The following is a 24,461-nucleotide window of genomic DNA, read 5'->3' as shown; positions in this document are numbered from 1 at the left end:
TCTGGACATAACCTCTCCTAAATTTGTCTACAACTGATATTAGCCAACATAATTGAACAGTTGAAATCATTGATCTGTACTAAAATTAATAATGACCTGAAAATTGCTAGTAGTTAAGAAATGGGTTCCTTGGGGCAGAAGTAAAATTATGCCCCGGCTAAAAGTGATTATACTCAATGTATAAAATTTGCTCGATTTAAGTGGCCAGAGGATGGAATTAAATATTTGGGGATTGAGGTTGATAATGATTTAAATAATTTATATAAATTGAATTATTTACCTTTACTGAATAAAATCAAAAAAGATTTGAAAGGTGGAATAAGTTGCCTATAATTTTAGTAGGTAGAGTCAATTGTATAAAGAAGAATATTTTTCCTGGAGTTTAATATATTTTTTAGAAAATTGCTTTTTTTACTCTCCCCCACCCCCCAAAATAAAAGGACTTGTTTTTACAGTATTAGGAAGTTTTTTTTAATGGAAAGGAAAGATAGATGGAGTTTCTTTGGAAAAAAATAACTTGGAAGTTTGTATTGGGAAGTTTGCAGCTTCCCCATTTTAATAATTATTATAAGGCAGCTCAATTGAAATTTATTAATGTGATGTTTGGTGTAGATACAACTCCAGCTTGAGTTCAAATAAAATTGAGTAAAACAGGAGAAAGTAGTATGCAGGATATTTATTTATAAATAAAATTCAAAATGGTTAGTAGGTAGTAGAGATATGTGTGTCTGAAAAATTAGATTCAATTATGGAGTAAAATAGATTATGAAATAGGTGGAAAAGGTCTAATTTCTTGAAAAATGCCTTTATATCAAAATAGACTTCTTTCTTTTTCTATGGATAATCAATTTTTGAGGATTTGGAGTTGAATGTGGATTAAGAAAATAGAAGATTGTTTTGAAGCTGAAAAATTTATCACCTTTGAACAAATGAAGAATAAATTTAATGTCCCAATTAATATCTGTTTTTGTTATTATCAAGTTAAGGCTTTCTTGGTTGATAAATTAGGTCTTAGCTTGATGTTACCTAAATAGAATGAATTAGAATTATTGATCTGTAAGGGCAATCTGAATACATTTATTTCAGTAATGTAAAAATTACTTCAAAAAGCTCCTAAATTAAGAATGCATAGATCGAGATTAAGATGGGAGATTGATTTAAATAGACAAATAGATGAAGATGATTGGATGCAGTTATATAATAAAATATGACAAAAATATTAATGTCAGGTATAGATTAGTTCAATAAAATTTTTTGCATCAATTATACTTATCTCCTCAAAAATTTTTTAAAAATTGAAGTCAACATTATTAGATTTATGTTTTAGATGTAGTAAGGAAATCAGTTCCTTTTTGCATTCTACTTGGAAGTGCCCTAAAGTAAAACCTTTTTGGTTAGAGGTACAGAACTTTTTGGAGAAAATAACTTGGGATAAACTCCCCCAGTATCCAATGTTATTTTTGTTTGGTAGTATTAAAATTATCAGACCTAAAATGAGGTTAACTATGTATCAAATTGAATTTTTATGAGTTGCTTTTGCTATTTCTAGGAAATGCATAGCCATTACTTGGAAAGCCGGTCATTGATAAGCCGGTCAATCTTTTTGTAGTTTGAAGTATTTTGCCAATTCATTAAATAACACCCTTTTGAGCTGCCAACATGGATTCCTTCAGACTTTTATCAAGTTGCATCTGTGACATATTTGTCCTTTGGAAGCCCAGCATTTACTCCTTACAGTCTATTTGCCTCATTGTTTTATCAAACATTTAAGTTTTGTGTAATGCACAAGTTTGAAGATGTTATCTTGCTCACCCGTATCTAAATCATTAATAGTAATGAAACAAATACAATGTAACTAGTTCTCATCCTTGGCTGGGGGTGGGGTTGTGAGAAGTTTACATCCTTCACTCTAATGAACAATCTTTCACCTCAAATCTGCTTTCTGCCTTGAGAAAAATTTTCACTCATGCTTCAGCAAAGAAACTTGAGTTTGGCTGCCCCTCAGATCTCACTTAAAAACTATTTCCACTCACCTCAAACCTACATCCCTTGTTTTTGCTATTCATACCACAGGAAAAAGTTTTTGTCTATCTGCTCCATCTATACTTCCCATGATCTTGTATATTTCCATGAAGTCACTCCCCAACCTCCTTTGGAAAACAAGACCAATCTATTCAGTCTCTCCCCATGACTACATACACACAACATCCTGATGTCCTTTGCCTTGAAGGAGATAATTAACCTTCTGAGAAGCCACAATTGATAATTTAATAGAATTATTTTATCTTTGCTCTGCATACTCAAGGTTAATTCACCAACCATTGGTCTAGTATACATCTGAAGAAAATTATATGTACCAAATACAATTTTGCCATTGCCTTTTAATATTTTTATTGATTGTTCACAAATAAACAAACATGTACAAAACACTTATGGAATATATAGCATCCATAACACAAATACATCAAAAATAAAATTTTATTAAGTATAGCATGACTCTGAACCCAGCCCCAAACCAATGTTGAATGGCTAAAGAAAAATATACTTTGAAATTTTACTTACTGAAGGTGGCAAGAAATGATTCATATCCGAGATATGCTTTATTACAGAATAAAATATTTAAGCTGGATGTTCATAAATCTAGATTAAAATGGGAGAAAGATTTAGTTGCATCTATCTCAGGATGATTGGATGAATTTATGCAAGGATGGTATGACTAAAATTATAAATGTAAGGAATCATTTGTTTCATTATAATTTTCTTCATCAATTATATTCCTCCAATTATATTCAATTCCAGAGAAATTAAGGAAATAGGTTTATTCCTCTGAATTTATGATTTAGATATCATAAAGAAGTTGGCTCCTTCTTGTATTCTACCTGGTTATGTGAGACGGTGAAACCTTTTTGGAATAGATTTAAGCAACTTTTAGAAGCTATTTTTAATTTGAAGGTTCCACCTGATCCTTTAGTATTTTAGTTGGGTTACATTAAGAGATTGAGTTTAGAGTTAAAATTAAATAAATTTCAAATTGATTTTTTGAGAAAATGTTTGACAATTACTGGGAAAGATTAGACTAACTTGAGTATTCAGAGATGGCATTTGAAAATGAGATCTTGTATTCAATTGGAAAAGATAACATAATTACATAATAATTATTCCTTTTTTCTTAAAACTCGGAGCACATATTTAGATTATATGGGGTTGAATTAATCCCCTTTCCAAACATTAATCGTGTTGTTCTGAACCATGGTAACTAATTGATGAGCTTTATGTTATGTGATCTCTTTCTTTTTTCTTTAGGAGTAGTTTAGGGTGGTGGAGAGGAGTGGGTGCGGAGTTGCAGGGGTTATCATTTATCTTGTGGTGGTTATCACGGCGAACTTCCCCCACTTGTATCGCCATGTAGCAGAGCAGTCATGGGGCAATGGCGCCGTCAAGAGGTTTCTCTCCGACTCCAGCAGCCCTTCCAGTGCGCACCCTGGGCAGTGATTATGACATCACAATATACCAGATGACTGAGCTCATGCTGCCCTTATAGGAGCGTGTTGAATTTGAATAAAACCAGTCATTAACGACCCTCAATGTGGTGGAAATCACTGCCACAACATTAAAAATATCATGTATGTATTTTGTTTATTTCTAAGCAGTATTTTTCATTGTATGTTTTCTCATGATCAATAAATAAAATTTTCAAAAAAAGAAAAATACACTTTGTTCCTAAAATACAACAGTAAATATTAAAATTCAGAGTTGATATTAAAACTAAAGATTGTGAAAATAATTCAGGAATGGTCCCCATGGCATTTGAAGCCTTATTTGAGTTACTGAGTAATAAATCGTTTTTTAAATTTAAGCAAGACATATCTCTCAGTCATTGAGCATGAGTGGGTGGGGCATCATCCTTCCATCTAAACCAGTGGTTCTCAACCTTTTTCTTTCCTCTTACATACCACTTTAAGTTATCCCCATGACATTGGTGGTCTGTAATTAGTAAGGGAATGCTTAAGGTGGTATGTGTAATCTTGACAAGAGGAAATGGCTGGCTAGAGTGTTTCTCCTGAAATAAGGGAAACCGGAGGAACTCTGTGGTGACCTGCAAGAAGAGGTTTTCATTTGGAAAACCCATGACAGGGTAAGTTTCTCCACCAAGACAACTGAAGTGACTGATCCAACAAGCAACAAATCTCTCTCTGAAACCAACAAGAACATTCCTGAGTAGTAACCATTCACCTTTCAGCACCAGATCCTGGTGAAAATTCATGAATGTTGAATTCTGTGCTCAGTATAAGAATTGCCTGATACTGGTGAACTTGGAGAAGTGAGGTGAATGATTGGACTATTAAAACAAAGAATCTTCCTGAACAAATACATATTACATACATATGTGCTTAGAATTATAAGGGGTTTAAGTTAAGAATAATAAGTTAACATTTGATCCTGTTTTTATATTTAAAGATTAAAAGCAACTTTTGTTTAAGTAACCATTTGTCTTGGTGAATTTCTATTGCTGCTGGGTTTTGGGGTCCTCTCAGCTCATAACAATGCAAAGAAAAGTACTTACATTAATATAGCCTTAGTACTGTAAGCTCATTACCGCAGAAAATAAAAATTGCCTTGGCAAAGAAAACCAATAAGTCCTCGACCAATGAATAATATGCTAGAAACCTTAATAATAATCAGTCATCAGGTAGAAATTCACACTGGGCACAATGTAGTATTGAGATCTTCTAGGTAGGTCCAAGCCTCTTCAGAATGCAACCATTTCTTCTGACCATTGGAAAGTTTAACGTGGAGACATTAGCATATAGCAAGGAAGGCTTGGAACGTGTTTGTACAACTCTGACATTACTTTTCTATATTCAGTGCATTGGTTTTAGGAAAATAATCTTCTACAATATTGATATGCTGGACCCAATACAAATCAAAGAATCCTCTATTTGATAATGATATAGCCAAAGAATAACTCAGCCAAGCCCCGAAGGTATAGATTTTGTCATCTGCTCCTGCCTTCTCAGTCAATGTCCTTCACTATTAGTTTCAAATGACTATTGCTTAATTTTATACTTCATCAATATGATCACATAAATGGCTCAATGCTTGCTCAACAGATGACAAGCATTCAGTGTTCCTTGGCTAATCTCTGGACATCCTCAAGATTAGTATTAATCTGACCCATGCTGATTCAGAAGGTCAATAATGGCCTCCAGAGTCAAGTTATTTTGCACTTCTTTCTTCTCCAATTTACCACTTCTTGTAGTGTTACAAGATCTTCACAACACCCCCAGTGGTGGTTTATCATCAAAGTCCAGAGATTTTTAGATCATTTTCTGCACATGCTCAGTCTGCCTCCCACTCACAGCAGTCCAATTTCACTTTGGCTCTCTAAGGCAAAATGTCACTTTTTAACAACACATAGGTCAACAGAACTCTAACAGTAGCCAATTTAATGCAAGTACAAGTAGAAGAAAGAAGGCAAGTAATATGAAACACTTTGGTTGTAAAATTTAAAAAAAACTAAATAGATGGAAGAAATGGAAAGTAAGCAGGAACATCAGACTGATGTTGTTATTCCATGTAGCAGCCAACTATAGGTTAAAACATTTTTAAATTGTGCAATTACATGTGTTTAGAATAGGTTCAATGGATTTGAAGAGAATCAAGGCTGGATACGTGCTATCAATAAACAGTGGTCTTTATTCCCAAGGCACAGGGGAATTCACAAAAGGGCACTAGTTCCCACAGTCTAACCCAGAATACATACAAAGAAATACATAAGGTGCACATAAATCGCTGTTAAACATTCTGAACTCTTGATTGGGAATACAAAGGTTAAATACACAATACCCAACCACCCACAAGCCAAGTTCACCAATGAAAAGTAAAGTAATTACAACAAGTACATCAAATGAACCTGGTTTCCAGCATTGACCACAGCATGGGATCCAAGACAGGCCAGTTGCAGTCAGCCCACTGATACGCAACTTCTAGCCAGCAACTGGGATTTCAGTGCTTGTCTTGAGGCAGCAGAAAAAGGAACCAAACAGCATCATGCATGGCTTTTCAATGCGGGGCTTGATCACATGACCTGCTCAGACCAATTTCGTGCCAGCTTCACCTGTGGGCAAATCTCACAATTGATTGACACCCAGAAGACCAATCACACATCAGCTGCAAGAACCAATCACAGGTGGGCAGATCTAATCCTTGATTGACAGGTGACTTCACTTCTCATCTCAGGCTTGCTGGAGAGATCACATGACCCTCCACAAACCATTCTACATTATTCTCTCAATCAGAGATCCTTTCACAGATCAGGTAGACATACTCTCATCTATATACTTTATAAATTAATAGCTTTGAGTAAGGAGTAGATTGTTACCTGGAAGTAAAGACAGCAATATTGACACATTTAGGAGCAGCAAGGAGATTTGGTGTGCAGAAAAAGAAGGAAAATCATTTACAATTTGATGATGGTTGCAAGTGGTTGACTAAAATTTTAATGAATATAGAATTGACAAGCTGAATATATTTTAGAAAGTAATTGAATACATTTATTTATTCCATTAAAAACATCTTTAATAGGGGAACAATAACCCAACTTCTCTTGGCACACGTATTATCAGATGAAATGTGATCACAATTTACAGGGGAAAGTAAGACTAATGGCCAAATATTTCATCAAATAAAGTAAGATAGAATTGTATCATGATCTGAAGCCTTCAAAAGAAAGCTCCTTATTTCAAAATAAGGAGGAAAAATGTGCTAAACAGGGGTCGGCAACCTTTTTTAAAAAACTCACATTCCACTTTAAGTAATACCTATGCCATTGGTGTTTTGTCATTAGTGAGGGATTGTTTAAGGTGTTATGTGAGTAGGTAGGAAAGCTTGAAAATCACTGCTCAAGACCCAATTGTTACTGAAATATTTTGCTTGAGAAAAATTGTCATTGGTCCATTTCCTTTGGAGTTATGAAACCGTGAACATAACTAATTAATTAGGTATGATTAAAACAGTGGTTTTCAAACTTTTTCTCTCCACTCACATACCACCTTAAGTAATCTCTTACTAATCACAGAGCACCTGTGGCATTAGGGAATACTTACGATGGAATGTGAGATTTTTTAAAAAAGGTGGCCTACCCCTGTGCTGAAAGAAAGTAACCAAAGTAATGTTCTGGCGAGGATGCATCCAGCAGATTGCACACCTTCAAAGACAAAATTTTGAGAGTTCAGAGATTGCATGTTCCTACCAGGAATAAAGGCAAAGTTAACAGACATAGGGAACCTTGGTTTTCAAGGGATATTGGTTAAGAAAAGCAGGAAGCTGTATATGCAGAATAGTAAACAAGGAGGAAATGAGTTCCTTGCAGTGTACAGAAAATGTAAGAGAATCCTTAAGAAGGAAATTAGGAAGGCAAAAATAAGACATGAAGGTGCTTTAGCAGATAATATGAAAGTATTTCTAAAAGTATATTAAAAGTAAAAGGATAGTAAGGGACAAAATTGGACCCTTAGAAAATCAGAGTGGTCAACTAAATGTGGAGCCTCACAAAATGGGAGAGACCTTAAACAATTTTTTTGCTTCGGTATTTATGCAGGAAACTGGAATAGTGAATAAGGATAGAAGGGAAACAAATAGAAGTGTCATGGAATATTTGGAGTTTAAGGAGAAGGAGATGCTTGGTGCCTTGCAACGATTCAAGGTAGACAAATCCCCTGGACTAGATATGACATTCCCCTGCATCTTGAGGGAGACGAGTGCTGAAATTGCAGGGCCCTTGGCGGATATATTCAGAATGTCCTTAGTCACGGGGGAGGTGCTGGAAGATTGGAGAGTAGCTCATGTTGTCCTGCTGTTTAAGAATGGCTCCAAAAGTAAACCAGGCAATTACTAACCAGTGAGCTTGACATCAGTAGTATGTAAATTATTTGAAGTATTTCTGAGAGATAGGATATATAGATATTTGGAACATCATCAACTGACTAAGGACAGTCAGCATGGAGTTATGTGTGGTAGGTCATGTTTAACAAATCTTGTAGAGGTTTTGAGGAAGTTACCAAGAATGTTGATGAGGGAAAGGCTATGGATATTGTCTATGTTGGCTTTAGTAAGGTATTTGACATGAGAGGTTGGTTCAGAAGCTTAGGATATTAGGTATACATAGAGACGTTGCAAACTGGACTCAAAATTGAAAGAAAATAGAGAGTGGTAGTGGATGGTTGCTTCTCAAACTGGAGGTCTGTGTTGAGTGGTGTGCTTCAGGAATCTGTGCTGGGACCATTATTGTTTGTGATCTATACAAATGGCCTAGATGATAATGTGGTGCATTGGATCAGCAAATTTGCTGATGACACAAAGATGGGAGGTGTAGTGGACTGTGAGGATGATTTTCAAAGCTTTCAGAGGGATCTGGACCAGCTGGGAAATCAAGGCAGTAATGGCTGATGAAATTTAATGCAGATAAGTGTGAGGTGTGAGGTGTTGCAATTTGTAAGAACAAATCAGGGTAGGATGTATACAGTAGGATATTAAGGGGTGCAGAGGAGCAAATGGATCTGGGAATACATATACATTGTTCCCTGAAGGTGGTGTCGCATGTGGACAGGGCAGTAAAGAAAGCTTTTGTCATCTTAGCCATTATAAATTAAAGTATTGAGTATAGAAGTTGGGATGTTATGTTGAAGTTATTCAAATCATTGGTGAGCCCACACTTAGAATATGGTGTTCTGTTCTGCTCACCCAGCAGCAGACTGAAAGAGTGCAGAGAAGATTTACTAAGATATTGCCGGGTCTTCAGGAGTTGAATTACTGGGAAAGGTTAAACAGGTTAGGACTCTACTCCTTGGATCGAAGAAGAATGAGGTTCTTGATAAAGGTTTATAACATTATAGACAGAGTAAATGTGAGCAGAATGTTTCCACTTAGATTGGGAGAGATAAATTCGAGAGGTCACAGCTTTAGGTTGAAAGGAGCACAAGGGAACATTAGGGGAAAGTTTTTCACTCAGAGAGTGGTAGGAGTGTGGAATGAACTTCCATCTGATGTAGTGAATGCAGATTCAATCTTGAGTTTTAAAAATAAATTGGATAAATACATGGATCGGGGTGTTTGGAAGGTTATGGAATGAGAACAGGTCAGTGGAACTAGCTAGTTTTATTGGTTGGGACAGACCAGAAGGGTTAAATGGCCTGTTTTTCTATTCTGTAATGTTCGATGGTTCTATGGTAAAGGTGAATATGGTTAAAATAACTTCCACTAGGAGTAGAGGGCCATGAAAGTACATAATTTCATTCTGAAAATTATGATCTGGAATGCATTGTGCAAAAGATGCATGGGTTGAGAACAATTTTCAAAAAGGAAATTGAATAAATACTGAATAGGAAGAAAATTACAAAGGAAGAAAATGGAATAAATTGGAGATTATTTTACAGGCATGAGGATTTATGTGCTTTTCTCCATATTCCATGTTTTGAAGAACTCTCAAGCACGCTGGACTTTGCCATGAAATATTAATTAGGGTTTTGTTGCTCAATCAATATAACTAGAATAAAATTTGGAGCTTGTTTCAATTTGTTCAGGACTGTGGGGATTGCAAGTTGAGGAAGACGATCAACTGTAATCTTATTGAAAGGTGGAATGCATTCAAGGGATTGTAGGGCTTACTTGCTTTGCTTTCTTGTATCATTACACCTGACTGATTAAGAGCTGTTGGTTAAAGTCCAAGACAATTTCTGACATCAGGCAAATGCCTGACTGAGAATTTTACTTCATACTTCTTTAGTGAACTAAATGTGTGCTGGAAATGTTATTAAAGTGAAACCTGAATTCACAAAAGAAAATACATGAGTGTGATATTCAGGCTAAATGAATTACAAATGTGGTTTTCTGATTTAAAGTGTCATAAAAAGATCTTCTTTGGGATAAGAATTTGGTCATGTAGCATATCATGTGGAGATGCAACATTTTATTTGACATATGCTGAATATCAAGCTCAGCTATTCCCCATTCTGTGATATGCAATTTACTGGGACAAGTAAAATGTATACATTTTAAGATTGACCTGGGTATTAGCATTCCTGATTTCTAACTATCTCATGACATGATTAGTTACCATCTGTGGCTTTATTGTCTTTCAATGGTATTGAATATATATTCTGTGTTAATTATTTTATCATTACATTTTGTTTGAAAGTAACAGCAAGATTTAAATTTTAAAAATGAAACTGAGTAAGAGTGCACCTTTTCTACTCTCTGATTATTCCAAAGTAGTCCCCAGCCAAAGAAGTAATTTTAAAATGAGCTTCTGCAGCAGCTGCTAATTGCAGCGGTACTGAAATGAAGTACGTCCACACAATACGAGGGTGAACCAGTAATTGACTTTATTTGAATCTCTCGCGCTGCTTCTAGGGGACGACCCACTTCCTCTCTGGGGCCCGTTGGTCTAAGAAAGTGACATCAGCGCGTTGTGGAGTCAGGGCCTGCTCAGCAACCAGAAGGTGGTGACATCTCCTCTGCAAACATGGGCTTCCCTTGAGAAAGGAATGGGGTCCACGCTATCTTGTACCAACTGACCGGGGCGGTTATTTGGCCCATCTTACCGCGTGGTTGCTTGGCCCTCTAGCACCCCCCCCCCCCATTCAGAATGTCTGCCCCCCTTTGAGCAAATCACAGTATTGTCTTTATTGTCTTTAGGTAGGCGGCCTCTGTGTCTGATCTGCCACCCACCAATGTCCAGGGTGAAAATGACACTGTCGCAATGTAACACCTTGAATGGGCCTTTGTAGGGGCTTTCTGAGGTGTTCCTTCCTGTCTTTTGCGAAAGAAAACAAAGTCAGTGGACTGTAGATCTGCTGGGATGTGGCAGGGTGAAAAGCCAGGTCGGGAAGGTGGTGGAGGTTTCAGCTTACCCATTTGTTCCCTCAAGCACTGGAGAACATCCAATGCACTAGGTTTAGGCTAGAAGGGTTGAAGTGAATGTTCTCTGGGCTGGTAAGTGGGGAGCTGTACACTATCTCTGCAGACAATGCTGGAAGATCTTCCCAACAGAACCTATGGGAGTTTGTCCATCCAATTCGGGCCCTGTAGTCAAGCTTTCAGGGCTGCTGTCAGATGGCAGTGAAAGCATTTGACAAGTCTGTTTGCCTGAGAATGATAAGATGTGGTGTGGTGTAACTGGCTGCTACAGAATTTGGCTAGGTTGGCCCAGAGCAAGGATGTGAAATGGGCCGCTTGGTCCCAGTTGATGTGGGACAGGACGCCAAAGTATGCGACCCAAGTGGACAAGAAGGCTCTGGCGCAAGTCTCTGTCACATGTGGGCACGGATATTGGTTTTGGCCAACAGGTGAAACGGTCGATTACTGTGAATAGATACCACCTATCTTGGCTCATGGGAAACGGGCCAAGGATGTCCACATACACGTAATCAAATCGGCGTTGAGCCGGGGTGAAATTCTGGAGAGGAGCCTTACTGCGTCTGACCACTTTGGCCCGCTGGCACTCCAAGCAAGTCTTAGCCGATAGAACTGCGTTGCGGTGGAGGCTGTGCCACCTGAACTTGTTGGACAGCAGGCGGACTGTTGACCTTATCGAAGGATGTGACAGATCATAAATTTGGTTGAACACATGCTGTCACCAGATCACGGGAAGGATGGGTCAGGGGAAGCCTGTGGATATGTCGCACAGTAAAGTTGGGCTCCCTGGTGAAGGACAGAAATCACTAACTTCAGGCTGGTGATGGCAGTCCACTAGACTGGACATCAGCATTCTCCACCTGGTCTTTGGCCAGTTGAGCAACATCGAGTGCTCCTGAGATAGCGGCGATGGCCAGTCTGGACAGAGCGTCTACCACAACGTTGAACTAGCCTGCAACGAGCGAATGTCCATAGTATACACGGAAATGTAGGAGAGGTGTTGTTGTTGCCTCGCTGACCATGTGTCTGAGACCTTGCTGAGTTCATGAGTGAGTTTCTTGAGGTCTGTGTAGGCAATGAAAACCCTTCCTTCTAATATGTAACAGAAATGTCGTATTGCCAGGGACAGGGCCAACAGCTCTCGGTCGAATGCAATGTATTTGAATTCTGGTGTTCTGAGATGTTTGCTGAAGAAAGCTGGGGGCGCCACTGTTCATCGACCCATTGCTCCAGCACCTCACTGATTGCTCTGTCTGATGCATCTGTTGTAAGGCCCGGGGGGTGGGGGGGTGGGAGGAGGAGTCTGGATTGGCCAAAGATGTGGCCTCTGTCAGTGCCACTTTAGTTTCCTGGAATGCTTCAATGGTTTTGTATGTCCACTGGAGCACCTTGTCATCGAGTTTGATGAGGTCAAATAGAGGTTGCATGAGGGTGGCTGCTCCCGGGAGGAAATAATGATAAAATTTCACCATCCATAGGAATGTTTGAAGGCCTTTGATCATACGCAGCCTGGGGAAATCGCTGGACAGCTATCTAGCAGCGGTGTGGCCCCAGGCTGAACTGGCACTTAGCCTGGTTCACCATAAGTCCGAACTCCTGCAACCTGTCAAAAAGGTGTGTTAGGTGCGTCCTGTGTGTGCTGGCATCAGGGATGGTGATGAGGATGTCATCCAGGTAGACGAAGATGAAATTGAGGTCCCTGCCAACCACATCCATGAGATGTTGAAACATCTGGTCTGTGTTCTTTAATCCGAAAGGCTTCCAGGGGAACTCAAAAAGGCTGAAAGGCAAAATAATGGCCATTTTTGGGACATCATTAGGATGCATCACAATCTGATGGTGCCCCTTGACAAAGTCTTCCTTCAAGAAATTTTGGAAACCCTGGAACTGTGTAGTGAGGTCTTAGACATGTGGGATGGAGTACCCATCTCTAGGACTGTGACATCATTGAGTCATCTGTAGTCACCACACAGATGCCAACTGCTAGAGTTCTTCTGAACCACATGCAGCTGGGACACCCAGGGGCTGTTTGAGTGTCGAATGATACCCAACTCTTCCATGGCAGCAAACTCGGTCTTGGCTTGGAGGAGTTTGTCCTGTGGAGGGCGCTATGCCCGTGCGTACACTGGAGGCCCGGTGGTCTCAGTGGTGGCTTAGCATCATGGAAATTGGGCACCAACTGTGATGGATACTTGGCCAGTAAAAAGCCATGATCATTGCGGTCTCGAGTGTGGATGCCCAATGGCAAAAAGGAATGTTGCTGTAGCATGAGGGGGTATGACTGGAAGGTGGTAGCATTAACCAAGTGGCATCTGTTCATGTCTACCTGGAGCTCGTGCACCCAGAGGAAATTGGCTCTGTGTAGGGCTTGCCCAATGGATGCAATCATACACTTCCAACAAAAAACAGTTCCCATGGCATGGATTGTGACCAGACGAGTGCCAAAGCTTGGAATGGAGGAGCCATTGGCTGCCTGTAGGGGGAGGGCTTTGGGATTGTGGTTGAGCTTGAAGTACATTGGTGGGATGAGGCTTATCTCTGCAACTAGTAAATCCATCCTTGTCTGCTGGTCCCTTAGGTAGAGTAGGTCTTTATGTGTGCCAACCGTTGAGGCCTTTATCGACAGTTGGCCTGTTCATTTCCCATTGCTGCCCTCAACTTGGCATTTGGATATGAGGATAGAGGGATGCACCTCCAGGCATTGCGGCCCCATCTGCGGAGGTAGAAACAGTAATCGCTCCATTTGTCTGAGCGCTTGTTGCATTATGGTTGGGCTGCAGCTACAATTGGCAGAACTGATGGAGGGGAAAACCCTGGTATAGCGGCTGAGCCGGAGGTGCCAATGGCATAAATCAGTTGTACATTTATTGAGCTCTGCTGTGGGGTGTGGAAAAATCTATCTGCTTCCTTAGCTACCAGGTATGGGACACTGAAATCCATGTCTGTTATTGCCGAGGAAACATGCATCAGTAGCTTGGAGAGAAATAGGGCCTCGAACAAGAAACAGTTTGTGTGCCCATCTGCTAAATCCACCATTTTGTGCATGAGCTCGAAGGAGTTCCTATCGCCCAGGCTTTGCATATTTAGGATGCATAAGGAGCGCTCGTGCTGGCTGAATTCCAGGAAATTGAGGAGGAAATGCAAGAATGGTTCGTACTTATGCTCCATTGGAGGATTTTCAATGATGGAGCTTACTTTGTCTGTGGTAGCGGCATCCATGGCGCTGACAACGTGCCAAAACTTGATGTCCTCCAAGACAATGCCTCTGACCTGGAACTGTAACTCAGCCAGTTGTAACCAGTTGGCCCAGAAGGGCAGCAAATACATGCCCACAGTGTTGGTCGCAGCCGTTATGACTGTAGCGGTAGCAGCATCATTTTGTCGCATTCAAAGTGGGGTCCAAATACGTTGGAACCTTCAGGGTCACCACTGCAGTGGCTGTTAATGGCAGTGCTATTTAAAGTATGTCCACACAACACGAGGATGAATCTGTCGTGCTGCTTCTAGGGGATGACCACTTCCTGTCTAGGGTGCGCTGGTCTAAGTGAGTCACTGCCTGCCCAGTGACATGTAATGAGGAAGTGGCGACATCTCCCCGGCAATGTGTGTCGCTAAACACGGGCTTCTCCTGAGAAGGGAAGGGGGGCCCCGTTCCATCTTGCACCAACCGACTGGGGCGGTGAAATGGATGTTACCATGATGTACATCTAAATTAAATTAATCTAAGCATCAAGAAATGAATTAGTTTTGTTCATCTCACAATAATTCATAAATTATGTATTACTAAGAAGTACATATAGAGCACATTAATTTAAATCTATTCTGCATTGTTCTATCACATTCTTCATTCAGAGATTTAATTTTAAATTATTCATTCTAAAAAGATGCAGTATGGATCTGCAGGATCATGTTTTATTCATTTCATTCACTTGCATAATGTCTTGGATGGGGATTTCAGGATTTGAGTGACATGGAAAGAATAGAGATGACATTCCATATTAGGGTGGTGTGTGACCAACTGGGTGGTGTTCTCATGTGTTTGCTGCTTTTAGCCATTTTGGTAGCAGATATTGTGAGTGTGAGTGGATTAGCCTATGCAAGTAATTGTCATAAATTTTGTTCGATGTACAAGATTAGTTTATCATTATATACACAAGTACAATGTAGAGGAACACCAAAATTCTTAATTGCTGCAGCCAAACAGTGACATAAATTACCCCAACTACAATCGTGAAAAATTAAATTGGCACAAATATCAAGACAGAAAAAGAGATAAAAATAAGTGAATAAGTATTAATGGTTTGAACTGTATTGAATTTGTTTATGCTTTGCAGATGATGAAAGAAAAATACACCTGCTGAACATCAAAACCATTGAAGCAAATCAAGACGGTCCTGCTGTGGTCTCTGTTTCATTGATGCATGACTTACATTTGCACTGGATATCATGCTTTAAAATGGGGGTGGGGGGAATTTTAATTCTACCAAGCGGATCACACATCATCCTCAGGAAAGGCAAGAGGCAGAAGTGCCTCCTTCTTCATCAACACGATGCGGTACTTGGTCGTAACACGTGGAGCCTGGATCTGAAACTCTGGGGTGCTGTCTCCACGATGACTAGAATATGGCAACTCTCTATGTATTATATCAGGCAAACAGGAAGCTAGCACTAGATGAACAATTAATCTCCATCAACAGACTTGCAAAGAACCAAAATCAGAGGCTTCATCCAAGCCAATTTCAAGAGTGTGCTCCCAATATACCACTGGCACATCTCCTATCTCACAAGACACCAAAATCCTTGACTGCTGTTGTACAACCAACAAAATTGCCTCTCATTCATTCCCATGCCTGCACTTGGGCAAGGAAGACCAGGGGACTATGCTTCTCCTACCTGTTTACAAGCAAGGACTGAGACAGGAGGTCAAAAGGCTTGTAAAATGATACAAAAACAACAACCTGAGTCTCACCATAGACATGGTGAAAGAAATGATGCTTGACTTCAGGAGGACGAAGGTCAACCATTCTCCACTTCACATAAATAGCTCCATCGTGGAAAGATTGGAGGGCATGAATTTCCTTGCTGTGGATATAAGGAATCCTCAACTCATAACATCTCTTCACTAGTCAGGAAGGCACAGCAGCTCCAGCTCCACCATTTCTTAAGGTGAATGTGGAGGACAAGGCTGCCGACCCCTATCATGACCACCTTTTACAGGAGCGCAAGTGAAAGTGTCCAGTCAGGCTGCATCATTGTGTGGTCTGGTAATTGCAAAGCATCAGGCTGGAAATTTATCATGAAGACAGCCGTGAGGATCACTCTGATCTTCCTTTTCTCTATAGACATAGGACATTGTCTAAATAGGGCTCAAGGAATTATAGAAAACAATTTCCATTCAAGGCACAGTATCTTCAATGTACTACCATTAAGAAGGAGGTACAGGTACAAGACTGCAAGGCCTGGGTATAATTTCTTTCCACAGGTTGTGAAACTGATGAACAGTATTCTGGAACCATGACAATTATTCAGAATATTTATGTATATGTATTTAATCTGAATATTTATGTGATCTCTATGTACAGCATTGTGTGTTTTTGTGGTCTTGAAAGATGCTGTTTCATCATGTTGCACGTGTACAATTAGATAATAATAAGCATGAACTTGGACTTGATAGAACTCTATCAAAGGCGGCTCTGGCAAAGCCACTGTAACGGCAGTGCTGCCACTGGTGCAGACCCATGGAGAGTGAGGAGCGGAGATATAGCTTTCCCGCTGGGTCCAGCTGCCCAGTCAACTGCCATCATCTGTGCACAGGCTCTGAATGGCCTATTAAAGGAGCCAATGGTAGTTTTGTTTAAAATCCTGTGACCACAGGGTCTGCGCCCAAGATGGCAGTGCCTATGATAGCAGGCAGCCACGAGTGGTTGCAGACTCCAAGGGAGTGGAGGACTGGCACAGGACATCAGAAAACGGGGAGACCATCCGTCTGAGGAGAAGACCCACGGGTCAGTGATCACAGCGACAGACCAGTGGGACGTTATGCGGCTGAAAGACCCACGCAGGTAGCGGGCTGATGGCGACTCGAGGTGAGGAACTCACGGAGGCTGTGGGGTGATGGAGTGTGCTGTCGGGAGACTAATGCCAGGTTGCAGATTGCTGGAGACTGCCTTGAAACTGGCTGAAGGTGTACCAGATTTTGGAACCAGGATGTGAGGGGATGTGTTGACCATGTCGGAAGTTCAGATCTGGAGCTCAGTTTACAAATGGTTTGGACTGGACTCTGTGTGGCTGTGGGGGCTGCAGTGCACTGGAGGTGAATCTACAGACTCTTGGTGACTCTGGGAGGATTCTCTTTTGCTCCTCTTTCTCTTACTGTAAGAGGCGCTTCAGGCAATTTCTGCGGATGGCGAATCTGTCTGCCTTACAGCAGGCAAAAGCAATTTCATATAATATGACACTGTTTTATTACAATGACAACAACTTGAATCTTGAAAGGTGAACTCACACACAATGGCAGGACCAGACAACATACCTGGTTGGGTACTGAAGAACTGCACAGACCAATTAACGGAGGCCTTCATGGATATCTTCAATACCTCACTACAACAGTTCATCATTCCTGTAGGGTTCAAGGCAGCTACAATCAAACCAGTACCCAAGAGGGTGACAATAATAGGCCTCAATGACTACTGCCCTGTGACACTGACCTCCACCATTATGAAAGATTTTGAGTGTCTGGTGATGGAAGGCATGAATGCACACCCACCAAATGGGCCAATTTCAATTTTCCTATAGAAGAAATTGTTCCACAGATGAGGCTATGGCCTTGTTCTTTCACTCAGTTCTGACCTATCTGGAGAACGATGCCGCATATACCAAGCTGCTGTTCATCGACTTCAGCTCGGCATTTCATACCAGAGGCTGGTGGAAAAGCTGTCTTCCCTGTGACTCAACACCCTGCCCTCCTGCTGGATTCTGGACTTCCTAATGGAAACATCACTGTCTGTCCAGGTCAGTAGCAGAACATTGAGAACAGTAACACTGAGCACTGACACACCTCAAGGCTGTGTGCTTAGCCCACTTCTGTACTTGTTACTGACCTACAACTGCATTACTGGAACCAGCTTCAACAGTGTCATCAAGTTTGCAGATGACACAACAATAGTTGGCTTCATCAGCAACAATAATGAGTCGCACTACAGAGAAGAGGTTGAAAATCTCACAATATGGTACCAGAGTAACAATCTGAGTCTCAAGATGAACGGGATGATGAAGGCCTTCTGGAGGACTAGGGATGACCACCCTCCACCACACATCAATAGAATGGAGAGAGTGGAGAACACCAAGTTCATTGGAGTTCATTTAACTAGTGACTTATCGAGGAAACACAACGTCTCCTTACTTGTCAGAAAGGTGTAACAGTGACTGCACTTCCTGAGAAGACTGAAGCAGGCACGGCTACCGGCCACCATTATGTCAACTTCCTACAAGAGCTCTATCGAGAGCATCCTAGCTGGCTGCATCGCAGTGTGGGACAATTGCTGCAGAGAAAGGGATCAGAGGTTAATCCACAGGACTACAAGAGTGGTAGAGAAGATCACTGGAATGACATTCCCTTCCATCGACATGACCTATTGGAATAGATGCCTGAAGAGGGCACGCAAAATCTTTGAGGATCCCCTTCAACTCTGCATGCAGCATCTTTCAGCTGCTCCCTTTGGGGAAGAGATGCAGGAGGATCAGAGCCAGCACCACCAGACTGAAGAACAGCTTCTTCCCACAGGCAGTGAGGATGCTGAACGACCAAAGGAACTGCTCACACTGACCAGCTGAGACTCTCATATTCATGAAAAAATACTTATTTATTTATTTGCATATGTATTATTTGTCTGTATGTGTATTATGTCTGGGTGTGTCTCTTCATGTTTTGCACCCAAGACCGGAGAACACTGTTTTGTCGGGTTGCACTTGTGTAATCAGATGACAATAAGCTTGACTTTACTTAGAAAAAATACTGTACACTGAGGGCAATTCAGCAATGATAACTGTTTCTACTGATAAATCACCAGTGCTGCATCATTTCTGATTTCCATTTCCACAGATTTCAATGTTTATGAATGGCTCATCAAATTTTATATTATTTTCCCAGTTAAACTCAGGCATGAATTGCTTTCATGGTTTATGACAACTTGTATGGAACTATATTTTAGCAATTTGTTGCTTTATCTTCACTATCCCCCAGAAACTGAGATCATGAGGAGGGACATTCAAACTTTTGGGGTTCAAAGCATTATGATCTATGTTTTGTAATTGAAGCTTTAATAAGACAGAGCAAGTTTGACACGGAGTAATAACAGTTTTAAATAAATAGAGCTAGCATCGAGAAATATCACAAGAGACTCATCTCATCAAAGCTTGCCTTTATAGGAAGTTGGTTCATTGATCATTAAAGAGTAGATAAGCATCAATTTTCCCTGTGGGGGAATAAGAAGGTCACTTATAACTGCAGCTCAGTTTGGCACCTCATCCAGCTCTGCAATGTTTCAAAACTGATGAATATCACTTTCACACAGAACAACATTTCAAGGTTCGGCATCACTTAAGGCATGCGGTTCAAAAATAATCCTTTCGTACAGTATATTCTTGATCATAATTCAGACTGTTTTTAGAAAACCATCCTTCTCCAGGTGTTTGCCAATTACTTTAAATTGTTTTCTCTGGTTACTGACCTCAGTGTGAATGGACACAGTTATACCAAGTCTGCTCCATCAAGCAAACTCATCATTTGGAAACCTTTAAGAGATTTCTTATCTTTCAAACCTCTTGGGAAAAATCTCAAGTGATTATAACCTCTCTACACAACTGAAGTACTTCACCTCAGCAGTAACATCTCAAATGACTTGATAATTTATTTGTGAAATGTGGTGACTTGAAATTGGACACTTTGAAGACCAACTAAATACACTGTAATATCTTCATTTTTGAATTCCCTTGGGTTCTTCATCATCCCGTCTACTTTAAAGGAACCGTGTACTTCTACCCTAAGTCTTTCTGTTGTACAACACTATCCAGGGCCTGCCATTTACTGTGGAAATCCTGACCTGATTCAAATTCTCAGAATGTAACACCTCACACTGTTAAATTCTACTATCTGCTATTCATTGACTCACTTTCTCAGTTAATTTAGATCCTGCTAGCACCTCCTCTTTTGTAAAATGGACATGCTTCATGACATCACAATTCTCTAATCTGAATTTTCTTTATTCTATGACCTTCTCCAATGTAAATACAGACAAGAGGTATACAGTTAAGGCCTCATCTATCTCCTATGGACAAATATATTGATTTTTAAGGAGCCCTGTTCTCTCCCAGACAACCATCATGCTCTTAATATACTTATTGAATATCTTGGGATTTTCCTTTATCTTATCTGTCAAAACTATCTTGACTTCTTTTTGCCCCCCTGATTTCTCCCTTAAATGTACTCCTCCATCCTTTATGCTCCTCGAGTGATTGGTTAGCTGCTTTCAAATGACATACACCTTTTTCCTGACAAGACCCTCAATAACTCTTGTCAACCAGAATCTCTAAATTCTGCCCGACTTTCCCTTCATTCTAGCATCATTATTCTGGTCCTGAAGTCTCCCTATTCTCACGTAAAAGCCCCCTTTTGCCTGCAAACAGTTTCTCCAAATCTACCTTTGCAAGTAAACTCAATCTGCTGGAGGAACTCATGCGTCAAGCAGTATCAGTGGGAGAAAAAAAGGATTGTCAATATTTTGAGCTGAAACTGAGAATGAGGATTCCTGTCTAATACTGGAAATATTTACCTGACCCTAATTCATGACTTTAACTTGTGGACTATTCCTATCTTTTCATAAATCCACGTAAAAACAATTAGAATTCGGTTTACTAGTCCCAATTGCTCCAACTGACACTTCAGTCCTTAATCCTGACCATTTTCCCGTTCAGAGTTTGAGTATTGTCTCCTCTCTATATATTGCTTGTTATAACATTTCTAGACTAATTTCACAAATTCTGTTTAGTCAATATTAGGGAAGTTAAAATAATCTCTTATTAAAACCATTATATTCTTACACCTAACTGTGATTTCCCTATATATTTGGTCCTCTAGTTTCCATTGACAGTGGGAGGCCTACAGTACAATCTCATCAAATATTCATCCTGTTCCTTTGCCCAAGTTTCACGCATATAGGCTCACTCCCCCAAGAATATCCTTTCTGAGGACTGCGGTCCTTAAAAAGGCACATCCTCCTCCTCTGTTTTAGCCTGTCGCATTTGTACTGCAGAACTGAGCTGTCAGTCATACCCATCCAACAAACATGCTTTTGTAATAGTTATAATAACTCAGTCCCATGTACCTCTCAATGCCTGAGTTTAGTAGGCTTATCTGCAGTCTCCTGTGAATTTCTATTGCACTACAATGAAGTCACAGGAGACTGCAGATCCTGGAATCTGGAGCAAAACATCATCTGCTGGAGGAATTTAGCAGGTCAGGCAGCATCAATGGGAGAAAAAGAATGGCTAACATTGCAGATAAAAATTCTTCATCAGGATCCCAGCCCGCAACACTGACCATTCTTTCTTCACCCACTCATGCTGCTTGATCTGTGAGATCCTCCAGCAGAGTGCATTTAATTTTTTGGATTCAAATATGCCTGTCCTGGCTATTGAACTTACTCATCTTATCTTCTACATTTGCTTCAATGCTTTTATCTGTCACTTCCCCTCCAAGACCACTTTAAATTCTCCCTCTCAGATCACCCCTCCAGGATATTAGTCCCCCCTCCAGTTCAGGTGCAAGCTGTCCATCTTGTGCAGATCACCTCTACCCCAGAAGAAAAATCAATGGTTTGAGAACAACCCCTCTCCCTGCACCCCATATCAGTCCTCAGCCAGACATTCATCAGCCCTATCCTCCTATCCCTACCCTCAATAACACTAGGATTAATCCAGAGAACCCTTGAGGTTCCTCTTATTAATCTAATTCCCTACAGTATATTAACATCTATTTCTCTACTTGGGTCTCTACCAATGTATTGTGGCTTCTGAATGCTCTCTCTCCTGCTTGAGAATTATCTAAAACTGCTTGGAGACATCCTCGACCCCATCACTCAAGAGGCAACTTAGCATCTTGGAGTCTCACTTACAGCAACAGAATCTCCTGAATGGCTCCTAACTATCAAATCTCTTATCACAAAAGTTTTGCTCATCTCCACCCGGCCCTGCATTTCACTTAGGACAATTGTTGTTCCACTGCACACTATCCGTTTTATTTGACCTCTGGTAGTGCATCGTTTCACACTTCCCTGGATTCTCACTCGACTATTTCTCCACCCAAGTTTCCAGCTGATCTATATCTTGCTGGGTCCTCTCACAGCCTTCCTTATTAGCTACATTTTTTCACATTGTCTTGAAATTTGCTAATTAGACACCTAAAATTCCATTCATGTCATTTATATAAATTACAAAAAAACCCAATCTCAGCACAGAGGAATTAGGGGATATGGGGAGAAGGTAGGTAGGTCATAAATTAGATCAGCCATGATCGTATTGAATGGCGGAGCAGGCTTGATGGCCATTTTTGGCCTACTCCTGTTCCTACTTCCTATGTTCCACTGATTCTTTTTTTTGGAATATTTAATTTAATTTTTTTCATCCATGTTCTTTTCTTTGGCTTGGCTTCGCGGACGAAGATTTATGGAGGGGGTAAAAAGTCCACGTCAGCTGCAGGCTCGTTTGTGGCTGACAAGTCCGATGCGGGACAGGCAGACACGATTGCAGCGGTTGCAGGGGAAAATTGGTTGGTTGGGGTTGGGTGTTGGGTTTTTCCTCCTTTGCCTTTTGTCAGTGAGGTGGGCTCTGCGGTCTTCTTCAAAGGAGGTTGCTGCCCGCCAAACTGTGAGGCGCCAAGATGCATGGTTTGAGGCATTATCAGCCCACTGGCGGTGGTCAATGTGGCAGGCATCAAGAGATTTCTTTAGGCAGTCCTTGTACCTTTTCTTTGGTGCACCTCTGTCACGGTGGCCAGTGGAGAGCTCGCCATATAACACGATCTTGGGAAGGCGATGGTCCTCCATTCTGGAGACGTGACCTATCCAGCGCAGCTGGATCTTCATAAGCGTGGACTCGATGCTGTCGACCTCTGCCATCTCGAGTACTTCGATGTTAGGGATGTAAGCGCTCCAATGGATGTTGAGGATGGAGCGGAGACAACGCTGGTGGAAGCGTTCTAGGAGCCGTAGGTGGTGCCGGTAGAGGACCCATGATTCGGAGCCGAACAGGAGTGTGGGTATGACAACGGCTCTGTATACGCTTATCTTTGTGAGGTTTTTCAGTTGGTTGTTTTTCCAGACTCTTTTGTGTAGTCTTCCAAAGGCGCTATTTGCCTTGGCGAGTCTGTTGTCTATCTCATTGTCGATCCTTGCATCTGATGAAATGGTGCCTATCTCGGCTGCACCATTTCATCCATGTAATTATCGTATATATCAGCATACAAGTTGAGTTGTGAAACCCAAAAAAACTGTCAAAAAATGTGGGCCGACTTACACGCCAGATATACTTTTGAGACCTTAAATTCAGTTCAAAATGCAATCTGCGCTGATCCAGTGTATAAGTCGACCCTTGAAAAACCGATTTTGCATATGACTTGACCCTTAAAAAAACCTGACTGCGAGTGATTTTCATTGAGATTTTTATTGAAAACAGTAACACAATTATCACCCTTCAAAATCGCTATCATTGTCTGAAAATAGCAACGTCTTTAGAACCCTTCAAAAACCACTCTCACTATCATGGTCTGAAGCAAGCACATCCGTACTCTTACTGTTCAAACAGACCCAGTCTGTATCTGATGAGGCGATTTCAGCTTCGCCGTCAGTGTTCCACAATAAATCATCAATTTCACAAGAGATACCGCACTTTTTAAATGATTTTATCACATTGTCTACTTTAAAGTTGTCCCATGCCTTGAACATGTAGTTACACAGCACATCAAGTGATGCAGCACATATAACTTTTTGTAAACCACTTTTCTGCACTTGACATCCATGTACCCAATTCCTCACGCACATGCTCTTTGAATGGGTTGTTCAAGCAAACATCAAGAGGTTGCAATATAGATGTCAAACCACCTGGGATAACTGCCATGTAAGTATTATGTAGTGCTAATCTACTTTCAGTCTTCTCAGTTAAGTGGCTACGAAACACAACCCACACCAGCAAACTCCATTCTTTGCCTAAACCATTTTGCCACCTATTCCACTCATTGTCTATCCATAGTTTTACACCATTTTCATCCATCCATACTTTTTTCATGAAAATGTACCAAAATACCTGCAGGGAATTTCATTTTCACTTTAATTTTGTGTTTGAAGATTACCATAGGTCTTAACTTTGTCCTGTCAGCGATGCATGATAACACCATGGTAAACATAGTCCTTTCATGGCCTGTACTTCTGGTTTGCACAGTTTTAACACCTTCTTATTCCACTGTTCTATTGCCTATCATGTCAAAATTCAAGGGG

General features: G+C 40.7%; 2 long non-coding RNA genes across 2 annotated transcripts in view; one reads left to right on the top strand and one right to left on the bottom strand.

Moving 5' to 3' along the window:
* Window positions 1-18,010, bottom strand: part of LOC138765016 (uncharacterized) — a 98,248-nt gene extending 80,238 nt beyond the window's left edge. The window contains exons 1-2 of the long non-coding RNA XR_011358432.1: window positions 17,622-18,010; window positions 17,447-17,533 (exon numbers count right to left, since the gene is read on the bottom strand). This is a non-coding gene — a long non-coding RNA (uncharacterized lncRNA). The remainder of the gene's footprint in view (window positions 1-17,446; window positions 17,534-17,621) is intronic.
* Window positions 1-19,453, top strand: part of LOC138756989 (uncharacterized) — a 71,297-nt gene extending 51,844 nt beyond the window's left edge. Inside the window, exon 3 of the long non-coding RNA XR_011353258.1 lies at window positions 15,249-19,453. This is a non-coding gene — a long non-coding RNA (uncharacterized lncRNA). The remainder of the gene's footprint in view (window positions 1-15,248) is intronic.
* The last annotated feature ends 5,008 nt before the right edge of the window (window positions 19,454-24,461 follow it).

The sequence above is a fragment of the Narcine bancroftii genome, chromosome 1 (assembly GCF_036971445.1).
Source record: "Narcine bancroftii isolate sNarBan1 chromosome 1, sNarBan1.hap1, whole genome shotgun sequence".
NCBI lineage: Eukaryota > Metazoa > Chordata > Chondrichthyes > Torpediniformes > Narcinidae > Narcine > Narcine bancroftii.
The sequence above is the reverse complement of the archived record's forward strand: the minus strand, read 5'-3'. Positions and strand labels throughout refer to the sequence as shown.